Consider the following 16112-nt stretch of genomic DNA (forward strand, 5'->3'; position numbering starts at 1 on the left):
TATGTCGACATCATTCACTGAGTCTGAAGCATCGTCATTTAATGATTGGTCTTTCTTTTGTATTTGCTAATGGTCTCGCTTTGCCATTTGCATTCTTTTATGGCGTTAATGACTTTTACAATGATGGTATATTAATAGGAACCAGATGCGGAAGACTGAAAACTGTTTTATACTTGCCTGGAGCAATTTATGCCATTTCGTTTGTTTCCTTAATGGTGCTGACAGTTCTTACACTTATTTTCTTCTACGGGCGTATTGCATGTACAGTATTTGAACATTTCAAATCTAAACGATCAAAGAAATGTTCACTCAATCCTTTGTCCACATGCTCTAATGATAAATACAGATTGGATATTAAAGATATAGTAGATCGACATTCGCATAGCACAAACGTCCACCAAGAAAACACTAGTAATATATGTGTAAAGGATAAAGAAATAAAAATAATACAACAATCAGAAACGACAACCTGTCCTGAACAAATTGATAGAACTAAATTAGGGGGTGATGCTTACAACATTGAAGGTCCATGCAATGAATTGCAAAGTAAATCAGAAATATCAATTCAAATTGATAGAACTAAATTAGGGGGTGATGCATACAACATTGAAGGTCCATGCAATGAATTGCAAAGTAAATCAGAAATATCAATTCAAGCTAATATAATAGAAATAATAAACGACGAAGAAGTGTTTATTGAATTAAAAAAGAGGAAAGTAATAGCTGAAAACAAACGCGTTGATATGGAATCACCCAGTTCTGAAATCGAAAAAGAAAGTGCAAATAACGGTACCGAAATTGTTAATGGAACGATAATATTTTCGGAAATACTAAATAATGTTGAAAATACTAATGGTGCCAGCAAATTATGGATCGAATTACCAGACTTTCAACAAAAATCCGAACATCTTACGCATACTGAAGCTAACTCATTTAAAACGGAGTACAAAATTGAAAATAATATAACTGAACAAACTACCATTGAAAAATCAAATATGAATCGAGATAACCAAATCCAGATATTCATAGAAGACATTGATGATCAATCTATAGATAACCCGAATGCAAATGGAATTACAGCACGTAATGAGATCAGAAAATGGAATTCAAATAACACAGAGCTTGAAATACACCCTAACATCGGTTTGAATCTGGGGGAGGACCAACCATCTGATAATTCATCAGGATCCGGATCACGTACTGATATAACAAATATCACTCCAAATGAAACACCAATGAAAAAGCTGTCGAATAACGACCATCGCAACAAACGAAATCGACAATTTAAAAATAAGTTCTCAATGATGTTTATAGTCATAACATCTGTGTCATTGTTCTGTTATATACCTGTAGGGGTAATTGTTCTTTTAGAAGGTGTTTTCCCGGATTTTTGGGATAAACTTTCCAGTACAGAATTTATTGTAGTCGCCTGGCTTTATCACACGTACATTATCAATAGCATTTCAAACCCAATAGTATATGCTTTTCTTGATACAGAATTTTATACAGGACTGAAGGCACTTTTTGCAAGATTCTGTAAATAGGGAAAATATATTTCAGCTACAAATTAAAACTGTGTTTCTGATTCATTGTGCACTAACCAATGACGTACAGAATAGAAGAGCATGAGAACTTATTTGGGCATCATGTTAGACTATACATTGATAGATATAGGAAGATGTGGTATGAGTGCAAATAAGACAACTTTCCATCCAAGTAACAATTTATAAAAGTAAACCATTATAGGTCAAGGTACTGCCTTCTACACGGAGCTTACGCTCACACTGAATAGCAAGCTATAAAGAGACCCAAAATTACTAGTGTAAAACCGTTCAAACGGGAAAACCAACGGTCTAATCTATATAAAAACGAGAAACGAGAAACACATTTGAACTACACAAACAGACGACAACTCCTGTACATAAGATTCCTTTGGACAGATGCAAACATTTGCAACAGGATTAAACGTTTAAATGGTACCAAACCGTCTCCCTTGTCTTAAACAACAGTATGACATCACAACATTATTGCATCGTACGACAGTTTATTCTAAATATTAATTAAAACAAATCATAGGATGTAATCCCCAATGATCCAAATCGTTACGAATAATATTAATATAAACGATAGCATAGTTTTGTACGTCATTGAGCACGTTATACAATGTAAGATGATTTAATATGAGTAACGATGAGCCAATGCTCCATCTAAATCACAATTTGTAAAATATACTCCATTACAGGTCACAATACGACTTTTAACACGGAGCCTTGTCTCGGACATAACAGTAAACTAAAAAGGGACTTCAAAATGACTATTGTAAATTCATTCAAACAGGAAAATGAACCGTCTAAGTTACATAAAATCCAAGAAACGAAAAATGCTTGTGAGCTATACATAAACGTCGACCACTGAATAATTCTAGACTTATGACAGTTGCAAACAATTGCAGCGGGTCTAAACGTTTAAACAACATTTACTATACGAACTTTTAGAGTGTCGAATGAGTTTTATTAATTGTCAAACCGTATACATTCTTGCAAATGACTGAAGATGAACACCAACCAAATATAATAATGAAACAATATTCATAGTCAATGGACATTTAATATTAATGATCCCTTACCCGTATACCGTTGGAAAAAAAATGAAAACCGTATTTTTTCAAAATTATATGTTCGTTAATGAGTAGCATGTCATCTATCTAAAGGAAAATAAAATAAGAAACACTCCAACAAAATTTAACCGATTTAGATATTTTAAGCTAGTCATATGAAGGGATCAGGTTGATTGTTGTATGGTTTTCTTTCTTTACTGCATCGTCGTATCTATAATACTAAAATTACGAGGTCAAATTAGTCAGCCGTCATCACGTAAAAACGACAAATCACAGAATTCAACTTTATATATAAATAATATAGTACAAAGGTGTAGATTAAAAATTACATCACTCCAGGCCCTTTTGTTTTCCACGTAATTAATATTGCCAATAATTAAGAAGTTCCGGGTCGAGTCCGATACCGATACCAATAGTATATTCACCTGTTACCTATTACCTTATCTGTACGTTCCGCATCTGACGGGCGCACCACCAAACGGTGTATTCAGGATTAATATGCTATATACACGGGTCAAAATCACAGGGTTGACACTACTAAATTGTCAAATTGTTACCTATTGTAGTATTTTAATCAGTAAGACTTTCTAAGATAACAATACGAATACTAAAAATCTGGACTAAAAATAAGGCGTATTGGTACAGTTTTCAGTTTGTTAGTGGGCATGACGTAAAACAGCGAATCAAAGAATTCAACTTTATTCACAACTTATATAGGACAATGCTGTTGATTAAAAAATACTTCATTCCAGGACCTTTTGTTTTCCAAATAATTAATATTATCAAAAATTGATAAGTTCCAGTTCGACGGGTTCAAACAGAAAGATTTGAAAGCAGAGAAAAACTATGTATCTTATTATCGGCATGACTTTATCAGATGACAATACTAATACTAAAATAAGGCTTGCGCATAGTTATATACTGTAATTCAGTCACAGACCCGTGATATCACGGGTGTGTTCTAGTATCACATAAGATTTAACTACTCAATCAAAAATGCTTTCTCGTTAAAACTATGTGTTTAGTTTTTTTTAGAGATTATTTCTAATATTTGCTTTTTTAGTCTTAAGAGTGCTATTTATACATTTAAGTGCGTGTTTTTAAACATTTCAATCAATATGTTTCTTTCTTGTTAGTAAAAATGACGAGATAGGCTTACAATCTCTTCATGAAAATGTCCATGAAAATACAATATATTGAAACAATGGCAGAAAATGTCTCCACTAACACTAAACTTGCTTACAAAGATACAAAGATAAAAAAACAAAAAATGCATGCTTTTCATTATTTTTTTATGAATGGTATTGTTTCAATATGTTTCTATGCAATATACCAAGCTCCAAATTATCCCGAACTAATGATATTAAAATGAATGTATCAGCACTATCAATCAAAGATCTACTTTTATTGTGAATTGACCATAATGATTAAATATGACATAAAACAAAACACAAACGAGGGTCATGACGTACACTAAAACCTTAGTATGTGACAGATTGAAACATGTTATTTATATCATGGCATGACTAGTTATATTAAAGTTTACAAAAAGTGAAGTTTAGAATTTAACGAATGTTTCAAGTAATTTGTGGTAACAAAATCCCAGACTATATACACTACCGTTCATACACTTATTACGTTCATTGAATATTTGACGTCACTAAAGACATATGGGAATTACAAACTAGTTGGTATTTAAAAACACAGTTTCATGCAGATCATCAGCATAAACGTCAATAAGATGATATGATAATATTATTTGTTTTTAGTTTTGTTTATTTTTTATTTTTCCATTAGTTGTACAGGACTACCTATATAGATATAGGAAGATGTGGTGTGAGTGCCAATGAGACAACTCGCCATCCAAGTAACAATTTAAAAAGTAAACCATTATAGGTTAAAGTACACACTTTTATTGTATCAGGTTCGCAATAAACTAAACCGTTCAAGACAAACCACGCAGAGAAAATATAAAACCGAAAAGGTCGAGAGCATTTAAACAGAAGGAATGACATACATATGAACCAGTCTGTACGCCATCACATATTGACGTTATAAAAGAGGGACGAAAGATACCAAAGAGACAATCAAACTCATAAATCTAAAACAAACTGACAACGCCATGGCTAAAAATAAAAAAGACAAACAGACAAACAATAGTGCACATGACACAACATAGAGAACCAAAGAATAAACAACACGAACCCCACCAAAAACTAGGGGTGATCTCAGGTGCCACATGTGGCACCCGTTGTGTTGCTTATGTGATATCAAATCCGGTAAATAGTCTTATTCGGTAGGTCACATTCATGAAAGGGAAGGGGATTGCAGTTACGACGTAAGGAACATATCCGATATCATTTGTGAAACGGTTATTCCATAACGGTCAACCAACTCGTGATGTCGTCCGTAAAATTTACGAAGGGATGATTTCAACTTCACCATTTGAAACTTTTGGTTTAATAGCTTCCTTGTGAGCAGCAACCCTCCATCAAGAAAATCATGATAGGAAATGCAAGCACGGGAATATCGTATCAATTGGGAAATATATACCCCGTATGCAGGTGCTGCTATTTCCGATGCATGGTTTATTTTGGAACCAATTGTAAAATTCTGAATACAATTTGAGAACATCTCTCAATATCTTTCAAGTCAAGTATTAGGTAAAAGTAATTTCTGTTGATAATAAGATGAGCTCTTAATACCTTAAAACAGTTTTGATGAGAAATGATAAATAGTAACGAGGGGAAACTTAACCCATGCTGAAAATCGAAATACGTACTAGTTCATAGATAAGATTGATGGAGAGCAATTCTTTTATAATATGAATAAGGATCGTTGATATTGTAGCTTATATAAAACAACGTAATCTTGTACATGCACTCTCTGATAAAATAACATGTACTTTATCAAAAGAGATGGTGTGAAAAGGCCAATGTTTTAAACCAGGTATAATCCACTATTTTCTACATATAAAATCGCCTGTACCAATTGGCCGTTTCAGAATCAAAAGGACTATGGGTAATTTCATTGTTCGTACCCCAAAAGCTAAAATAACGTCACTACATTGGTCGAATTTCCATTGTTTTGGACGTTTTCATCCAATCACGACGTTTCGGTGTAAATTTTTGAAAATATTACTCAGAATGCATTAGATTCTGAAACGGGCGAATTTTGGAATATGACAGTTGTTATCAATTTGTTTGATGAGTTTGAATTTTTATCAGAGTTCTGTATTTTTGTTAGTCTATCTTTGGCCCTCTAACAAATAACATAACTCAAGACGACATTAGTCTGTTATTCATTAAGGTATTTCTAATTTTAAATTTTGCCATATATATTTGCATTGTGTCTTCAAATCTCTTAGATTTTGTGAAAAAACAACAATAACTGCAAAAAATAGCCTCAGTTATAGATCTAACATTGAAATATTGAGATATAATACAACATCTCAAACCAAAAAGAATTTTGCCATACAAATGTATTATTCAAAATATAATGTGCATACATGTGTATATATATGTTACAGTGAATTTGTATAATCAGTGATTATGTAGAATCCCTGAAATTTTCAGGGATTATGTAGAATCACTGGCTAGTTTAGTGATTATGTAGAATCCCTGAAATTTTCAAGGATTATGTATACTCACTAGAAAAAACGTCAGGGATTCTACATAATTACTGAAATGAAGAAATATTTTTATTTATAAAGAAAATGAATAAAAGTAAAAAAAGTTATTCTATAAAATCACATAAACATCATAATAAAGTAACAAAAATTGTAAAATGTTAAGCTCAATATATGATAAACCCATTTTTTTTAAAAGTAGTTAGGCACACTATATTAAAATGTTAAACACAATATATTAAAATTATATGCTTCACATCTGTTTTTACCACAAAATCCACATTTTAAAAATCCTTTTCCTGTACATATCGAATCAGATTTTAACAACACGCCTAATAGAAATAAAAAATTCAATAAAAACATCCAATGGAACACCCCCCCCCCCAAAAAAAATAAAAAAAAATAAAAATTAATAAATGGGAATTTGCAACCTTGAACTGGTTCGAGCAAGAAAGATACCATTAATTTGTGGTCAGGAAATATCTTTCTTCAGACTTTTTTTGTAGCAATTGCCATTATGTTTTTTGGGGTTTCCCTTTTCTTTTTTATCCCGGTGAATTGCTATGAGAATATGCAAGCTTCCTCTCAAAGTTTGTTCTATTTGTCAATCCCAAGTTATGCCTGTTTTTCTATACATTTAGATGCCTAAGTTCTCAAAGTTTGAATTTCTTGCAAATTGTTCTTTGAACAAATAAAACCCACACAAAACAGTTGTTCCATAATCTACTTCACCATTTGCTTTATATTTATCACAAATAACATGCTTGTGGATTTACAAATAGAGCATGAATATCCATTTTGACGCTGGCTTTAAATAAACAAACAATACATGTAAAGCTATCGTTATAAAGGGAATGTTGATTTTAATAATTTTGAAGTCTTCAACTATATCTCGAAACCTTGTGTTGGTTTTAACTTTTAGATCATCCTCTGTGTTTAAAAGCAAATTATTTCATCTGGCAAGGAAAATGAAAGAAACTAAAAATTATAATTTGTCTAGATTAATTTTGTTTATCAAACAAAGGACCATTAAATTATTCATAATCCCTGAAATCATATTAGGGAATTTGTAGAATAATTATTACAATGTTCAGTGATTATGTAAAATCACTGGTCATTTTCAGGGATTATATATAATTACTAATGAGTTTAGTGATTTTACATATTCCCTGAAAAATCAGGGATTCTACATAATCCCTGATTATACAAATTCACTGTAACATATATATACAAATTAGAAGCTGAGGCTAGTGTATATTTGACAAACTGTTAAGGGGCCATTTTAAGTCAAGGACGTTTATTTTGAAATGTTTATAACGTCAAAGAGACACCGCAAGTAACCTTTCTGTACTATAATCGTGTCGATTATAGTTTATCAATAAAACTATGATAATTTTAGAAGGCTTGCATACATTTGATATTTTTGCAATTCATGGGGTCAACAACTCTTATTATGTTTCCCTCTAGTTACTGCAAATGACCTAAATCTATTATTTGATGTGTGTATACATGTATACAGCATGTACAAGAAATGAAATATCTTTAATCTCTATTAACAACAATAATCTGTGATATTTAAAAAAAAAAAAACATATATAACAAAATTCAAAACAGTTCTGAAAACAATATTGAATTTTTCCAGCAAAGTAATTATGTCTGTGGTTCGAAAAAAATATTACATTATTCTGATGTGTCTTGAGTCATGCCTTATAACAAAGATTAATGCTAAATAATAATATATTTCAGGATTATAACGGTATTAACAACAATTTTCCTCATATAGATACATAATTTTGTAAAGACTATCAAGATTGTGACAGAAATTTATAATCCTCTGATTATTATACTCTCATTATTTACATTTTTTAATCCCTGTAAAAGAAAATGATTTTGATAATAGCATATAGTCTAGTATTGCACACAACATTGGGATTGATCAAATGTTCTACAAGAGTCAGACTTATATGATGAATGTGGTCATCCTCTTACATCTTTGCGTTTTTTAAGTTATTGCGAGAGGAAAACGAAATGTAGTAGATTAAACACGAACCATGTAAGACGATGATAAACTATTGCATGCACTAAGAAGTTTTTTGCTTCTTATCTTATAAATGTCAGAATTGTAAGGCTACATATAACAGGAAAATGTCCACCATTACATTGTCTAGTCGTTCGTCAAGGCATCGATATTTAATGCAACCAATATGACATTTCTATGCATACACACTAGGGACACAAAAGTTTTGAAAAAAATATAAATCCAAAAGATTTTACCTTATAGATTTATGACCAACGAGGAATCTTTACATTATAAAACAATAGTGACTGTGACTTTAAAGGGTGCTGCCCTTTTGATGCTTCTACTGAAGAAACAAAGATATCAAATGCCTAGATATTTTAGCATGCTTGATGTTTACTTTTCATCTTGACAGTTTTAAACAGAACTACTAGATTACACTATTTTTTAGAAACCTAGATATTCCAAAGTAAACGACACACGGAACATATTTGGAAGACAATTTATCTGTATCAAAGAAATACCCCTTACAAAATTCCCCATCTAGCAATATTAAACATGTATAAACCTGCTTTTAAGCAGTAATTAACAATTAAATTTTAACGAGTTGTAAGGCTTCACTAGTCGTTAGCTTAACACGTTTGAACATTATTCAATAGGCTGGCAGTGGTTTCCTATTATCAGAAGCAACTTCACAGACAACGGAATAAAAGGAAATGTAATCTTGTAAAATTGTTAATTCCATGTCAGAAAGAATACATAAGGAACTCGTGTGTATAATAGATTGACTGGATTATTTTTCTTTATATTTTAATTTCAGCAAACATTCTTTTCAAGCATATGCATCTTTTGAAGATATAAACATGATTATTATTGAAAATGAAATATTATGAAAAGAGAATCTCCATCAAAAGGAAAATAATTAATATTTGAACAATTCATATAACAAAATTATTTACAATTATAAACCCGTGGTATGCTAAAAAGAAATGCAATTCTAATCCATATTTTAACTAATCAATATCTTGAATCCAAAGTTTTTTGCATTGCTGCTTATATTGCTCTTGTTATTTAGAATCCCAAGCCACTGAGGTATTGTGATAAATTGTATTATTATGTTATCCTGATATTATTTAAACCTTACGTCTACAAAGTTATTGGGTTGTTTTTTTCCATATGTGTCTCATACTAAGTGAAGATGGTCATATTATGCATTTTGATCATTTTGTCATTGCCTTGCAATCTGATGCACGTTTATCCAAATTCATTAAGAAACTTTAATTTGGAACATTGAAATGTTTTCAATAGTATAGTTATAGATAATGTTAATTACTAATTGTAAGTTAACATTTGTATTTGAGTCTGTACAATAAGTTAAAAGAAGAGTTGTATTCTAGCTTGATCAGATTTGCTATCGAGATGAACTATGAACACTTGATGCAGAATTCTTCAATTATTTTGGGGAAAATTTGCCAAAACATTAAGAGTAATATGTTAAAGAGGTAAATAGGGTGTGCGACTTCTAATAGTCTTTCTGTTTTAAGATACATTTTTTTCGAAAAACACTTTAACTCGTTTAAGATCATGTTGAGTGTGTGCCAACTAGGCAGCTTTCATAAAACATTAACAACTAACACATATACAATCTTTAAAGTCTTAATGTAGAATTTGTCATGCTCTTAACTGTCCCAAGTCTAAAAAGGTGAAATATGAATTTTACTTAAACGATCATTTATCTGTCAACAATACTATACTAACAAAAAGACAAAACATAAACCTAACAAAAGATGACAAATGACGGAGGTTCCTGACTTTAAACAGGTACAAGAACATTGGGTAAGAATTAGATTGAATGATTGTTGTTTGCTGACTCCACCCTCCTCCAGTGACCAAGGCATGTCTTGCATATTCAAATTGATAATAATTGATTACTAGAAAAGACATATTTCCATTTTGAAAGACCAGTAAAGATCATATTTGCGTAAAAGAATAAACAATTAACAATGCATGTACTCTATAATGAATCAGTCATTCATACATATTTAAGTCTGGACACCGTCTAATTTACTACCGAGATGACCTAAGAAGACTGCCGATGGTCATCGTACCCGAATAAGAAAATGTCAAAGTTTGAAAAAATTAAACATCGTTTTGAACCTGTATAAGCATGCTTTGTTTTGTGAATCGAATCATTTTTAGGAATTGCTAATTTTATTTCACCTTCACTGTTGACATTCCTTTCATTTGAATAGTTGAGCACGTCTATGCCTATGTCATCTCAATCTGAGGGTTTAAAAATAAACATAAATACGGATAGATTGAGGTTATATCATTGACTTGCAAAGCAATACTACAGCAACGATGTGTTTCATTTTACGCAGAAAACGACTGTGAATTACGAAATATTTTTCATGTGTACACCTGTAGAATTTCGTTGATAGAAATAAAGTACTGGTAGATTTTTTGAAATGCTACGGCTAAGATAAAGTCTTATGATACAATTGTCTATGCAGTATTGTTTCTGTATTGTCGTCAAAAACATCAGGTTGCGCTATAATACATTTTAATCTTATTGATTTATGTAAAATGTGGTATAAAATATTATAATGACACACTTGAATGTTCGAAGGTTCCATTTTTTTCAGTGTTGGACTTGCAGTTTGATAGATACATTTCACATGCAAAATTGGTCAATTCTCGATGTGACGAAAATTGTTCTATTATATTTCCAATAGTGAAAAACAGAACCATAAGTCATTTGTTTTGTATTGCAAAATGAATATGTGAATGAATAATGATTGTAAAGAAGAAACTGAATAAGATACATAAAAGGAATGCATTATGACCGTAGAAGAAAACAAAATATGGGGAGTTACACGGCAATTGTTTTTTCTACTTATACTATAGGGATATATGATGTGAATAAAGCATGCATTCTCAATTGAATCGTTTTATATTTTTCATGTCGGTGTCTTTGATATTCAACTATACGGTATGGGTTTATTTATGGATGACGTCTGCTGTATGGTTATCTACAATTTTAAACAAACACATTCGAACTTTAGTGTATTGTTGTCTCATTAGCAATACTACCACATATCTTTACCTTTATTTTATACTACTGAGGGACGCATTTGATTGTTCTGTTAGTACTGTTAATTCACCTGTAGCTGCGCAATTTTCCCTAGTGATTTTAACCTACATTCGCAAAAGGATGTTGAAAGGATGATGTAACAATACTAGTGCTCTATTTTAACATGGCCAGACGACATGTGACATTCACATAGGATTAAACTACGTGATTTCCGGTTTTTTTTTCCAGTGAAATTTAAAAATGTTCTAGAGGAAATGACCATGAGTTAAAAGTTATTAATATTTCTTAAATTAACTTTCGAATGCGGAATGAAATGCATTGAAGGAAAGAATGTAATATTTGTTCTGTCTATGAAGAAATTACATCAAAAATGGGACGCACACTGAATAAACGGCGTAGTGGGTTATTTTAAAGTGTTCACCACATGTTTTATGTTATTTCTTCAAAGACAGAAAAAATATTACAGTCATTCCTCAATGAAATTTTACATAGGACAATTGCATACTAGATTGAATAATTTGATATTAAACTAAGTGGTTGGTTGCAAGGTATTAATACAAAAAATTCCCCGGTAAGACCTTTCCATTTAATCTTAAAAACAAACAAATTACCGCGGCAATGACTCACTATTTGTTTTTAGAATTACTAAATCTTACAAATACACAGTTACATCACAAAAGAAATATTTTACAGCAGCTGGATTCTATATATGTTTAATACTTATATGATCTTAAAATGAGTTTATAAGTGGAACATCGTCTATCTTAAAAAAATGTCAATGATAGCTTTGACTAAAATAATATAGAATATCTCGAACTGGATTGGTTTGAAGACGTGCATAAAAACATAAGCACAAACCCCGTGGCTATGTCGCCAAGTCTTGTTATTAGTATAACTTTGAACAGTTTGGTTCTTGCTGTATACAAAATGCAGTTACAATATGCTTCTGTCGCAAGATAAATTTTTCCAGTACTGGCAGTGTCATATTTGTAAACAACGAGTTTTGTTTTTGGAATATTAACAGTATCGCGTGGGATTTGATGTCAGATAACTTCTCAAACAATGCATTGTGTAAATATTTACTATTTACTGTTTCAAACACAGCATACATGTCAATTTTATCATTGTTTTGTTTTACTATGAAAGGTATTTACTAATATGACGACACCATACACTACACGCCTGGAGCATTATCGCTCAATGATTGGCATTCTTTTGCATTTGCTAATGGTCTTGCTTTGCATTCTTTTATGTTGTTGATGACTTTTACAATGTTGATACACCCAATGTGGAATAATGAAGTATAAGTTTATATTTGCCTTGATCAATATAAGCAATTGCGTTTGTTTTTCTAATGGCTCGGACAGTATTTGCTTTAATTTCGTCTACGGATGAATCGCATGTACAGTTTTTAAACATTTCAAATTGAAACTTAATCTTTAGCCTCAAGGATAAAAAACCATATTGGATATAAAAGTTACTGCTGTAAAACTCATTTAAAAACCGTACATTAGGAAAACACTAGTAATATATGCGTAAAGGAAAATTAAATGAAAATACTAGAATTCGAAACTTCAACCTTGACTAAGCACATATTGATAGAACTAATTCAGGAGTTAAACAATATAGAGGATTTACGTATTGAATGCAAAGGAAACCAGAAATGTTCAATCAAGCTATTTGCAAACGACGAAGAACTGGTCTTCGAATTAAAATGAATGAAAGGATTCGTTATCATAGAATTACTTAGTTCCTAGATAAATAAAACATGTGTTAATGACAATTACGAATCAATTGATGGGAAGATAATTTTTTTATGAAATATCAAAACACTTTAAAAATGTCAATGGTGCATTAGCAAATTACGGATCGAATTGTTAGACTTGCAACACAAACAAAATGTAGTGAATTTATAACATTTGAAACAATCCCTCTGTAGATAATGACTGTGCGAATGGATTTGAGCACATAATGCTATCAGATAATTTGAGTTCCGATAAAACAAATGCAGAATTTAAAACCAAAACTACTCTCTGTTTAATTGTGCAGAAGGACCGATCTTCTGATATTTCATCAGGATCCGAATCACGTACTTAGATAACTAATATCTCTCCAATAAAGAATGAAAAACATGCATAAAATGATCATCGCAGCAAACTAAATCGGCATTTCAAAAATTATTTTTCGATGATGTATATTGTAATTTCGTCTGTGTCATTGTTCTGTGATATACCTTTAAAAGAACTTTTTCATATAGAAGGTGTTTTTCTAGATTTTCTGAAATTTGATTCCTTGCTGTCGCCTTGCTTTGTTATACGTATATTACCAAAACTATGGTTAACCCAATACCTTATGCCTTCCTTGATACAGAATTTTATTCGGGACTTCAGGTCTTTTATTTTGTTTGTGTGCTGCTTTTTTCATTTATGAGTGTCTTAATGCTATTTTGTTTTTCTTTATTAACAGTTATTCAATTTTATAGAAGTTAAGATTATTACAATATGTTGACGGCGGTGGCGGTTCCCAACTTTTGACATTTTTACCTGTTGTGTCTTTTTGTTTTGCTCACACTTTGTTGTCAATATGATGGATCTTACAAGTGAGAGTTTAACCTTGCTATACATCCAGTAAAACTAAGATGAATGATTTGGGTTTTTTGTTTGTTGTTATTGGTTTTAAACCAGCTGTCAATAAGTGCAAGTAGTCTCAGATAAGTACTTAGAGTGTTTTTGTTGCTTGGATGTACAAGTATCCGGCTATTTCCAGTGTGTTTTTCACAGATGTATGTCTCCTTGTATCCATCTGAGTTCAGCCTTTTTCAAAATGATTTTCATAGATTTTTCCTAGGTTGTTAGGGAGGATGTGGTCCCGCTAACATGGTTAACCCCACCACATTCCGAAATTGTGAATGAAAGTGGGGAATGTGTCAAAGAGACAACAACCCTGTTCTGTATGTATGTGTTTGTTCGATGGCATATAGCTGTCGATTTCTGTATCATTTGGTCTCTTGTGGAGATTGCCTCATTGGAAATTAAAGCACATCTTCTCTTTATATAATAGTTTAATGTAAAAAAAAAAGGGTTGCATCATTCAACATTGTGTTATAATCTTCATCACTATAAATAATATCCATTATATAAAAACTAAGAACCCATTGAACCAAATGTTTCAAGAATGCCAGTTGAACTCATCCATCTGCAAATTTTATCCACGGTATCAGGAATTGGTTGACCGTTATGGAATACTTTAGTATCTCTTTCCCGAAACAACGGATATCTTCCAATTGTCATAACTACAATCCTTTTTCCCCGAAGTTACATACTGATTTGAATTTGTCTTCGTTTTTGTACTAACATTACTAGTAGGGAGGTCGCCAATGCGATTATCGTAACGTAATAATTTCCTTGCGACGGCAAAAATGTCGGATTTTACCCAACTTCAGTTGCTTTGAAAAAGGTGAAAAATATATTGTATGGACAAACAATTGATATGGAAATAAAGTTCAGACATTTATCTTTCTAAATATATAAGTTTTATAGGTATTGCAGTGATTTTGTTCGATAAAAAAAAAGTTTGAAGTGGAGAAGCTTTGAAAAAAATGTCCACCGTGAAAACTATGTGTCAAAAGTACTACTGATTTTGAAATTAATTCCGCAAGCTGTTACTAGTCCGATTTTTTTTCATAAATGGCTTAAAATTTTGGAAATATATTCAAGTTTTATGATCCGGTTGTCAGTCATACCTAGGTATCGAATTTCAGAATAGAAAAAAAAAGATGTAAAAAAGATGTAAAAAAAAAATTGTTTTTCCTTTGTAAACACCACTGACATTCGGATTCGTAAATTCCAGAACTTTCTACTTCCATACGTATCCATGGTTTGACATGGAAAACAATTGCGGCTTGCGGAATTGATTGGATATTTGTATGATCAGGGCGTGGTTTTGACAAAAAATTTAGCGCCAAGAGTTATCTGTTCTTGCCTACTGGAAATTACTACCGGAGACAACGATGGACATAGGCCACGGAGGCCAATCACGTATGGTAAGTACATATATTATATCATAAATAATTAAATTGAACCGATTTCAGCGAGGGGAATTTCTTATTTCATAAAATTCCAAAGAAAAATCTTTAAACTGTTTCCAAATTGTTTTTTTTTTGTTTGCGTAATTGTTCATCTATAAAATGGGGACTTTCTACCAGCAATTTTTTTTAAATGCTCCCAATTGTCCATTATAAAAAATATGAATATGTAATGAGGTAAATTCTCCGAACGTTTTAATTTCATCCGTTCGGAATATCTCGGGTTTTATACATTCATAATTTTCGGAATTTTCGGTGCTCCACATCGCACAGTCCACAGTTGATTACTATTATTTATTTAAGACAAAAATATGTTGTTCCACCCACAGAATAATAAGTAACTGAGTATATATTTGTTCCTTACTTGTGGACCAGGCATAATGAACAATATTTTTATTTTTTTAAAGTAGTTTGCAGTCAAAACTGGCTATGATAGTTTTGGAGAATTTGCACACATTACATTTATTGTTTTGATCACACTACAGTAGGGTAAAATTGTTATTAAAACTATATCATAATATCATACAAATGTTTTATTTTTAAAACTTGTGTACTGGTCATAATACACACAGTTACTTTCTTTAAATATGATCACAGTTTGAAATGTGTGACACATTTCAGTGGCAAATCCAGAATATTTTATAAGTGGGGGCCCACTGACTGACCTAAGAG

The sequence above is a fragment of the Mytilus trossulus genome, chromosome 14 (genome assembly GCF_036588685.1).
Source record: "Mytilus trossulus isolate FHL-02 chromosome 14, PNRI_Mtr1.1.1.hap1, whole genome shotgun sequence".
Lineage (NCBI taxonomy): Eukaryota > Metazoa > Mollusca > Bivalvia > Mytilida > Mytilidae > Mytilus > Mytilus trossulus.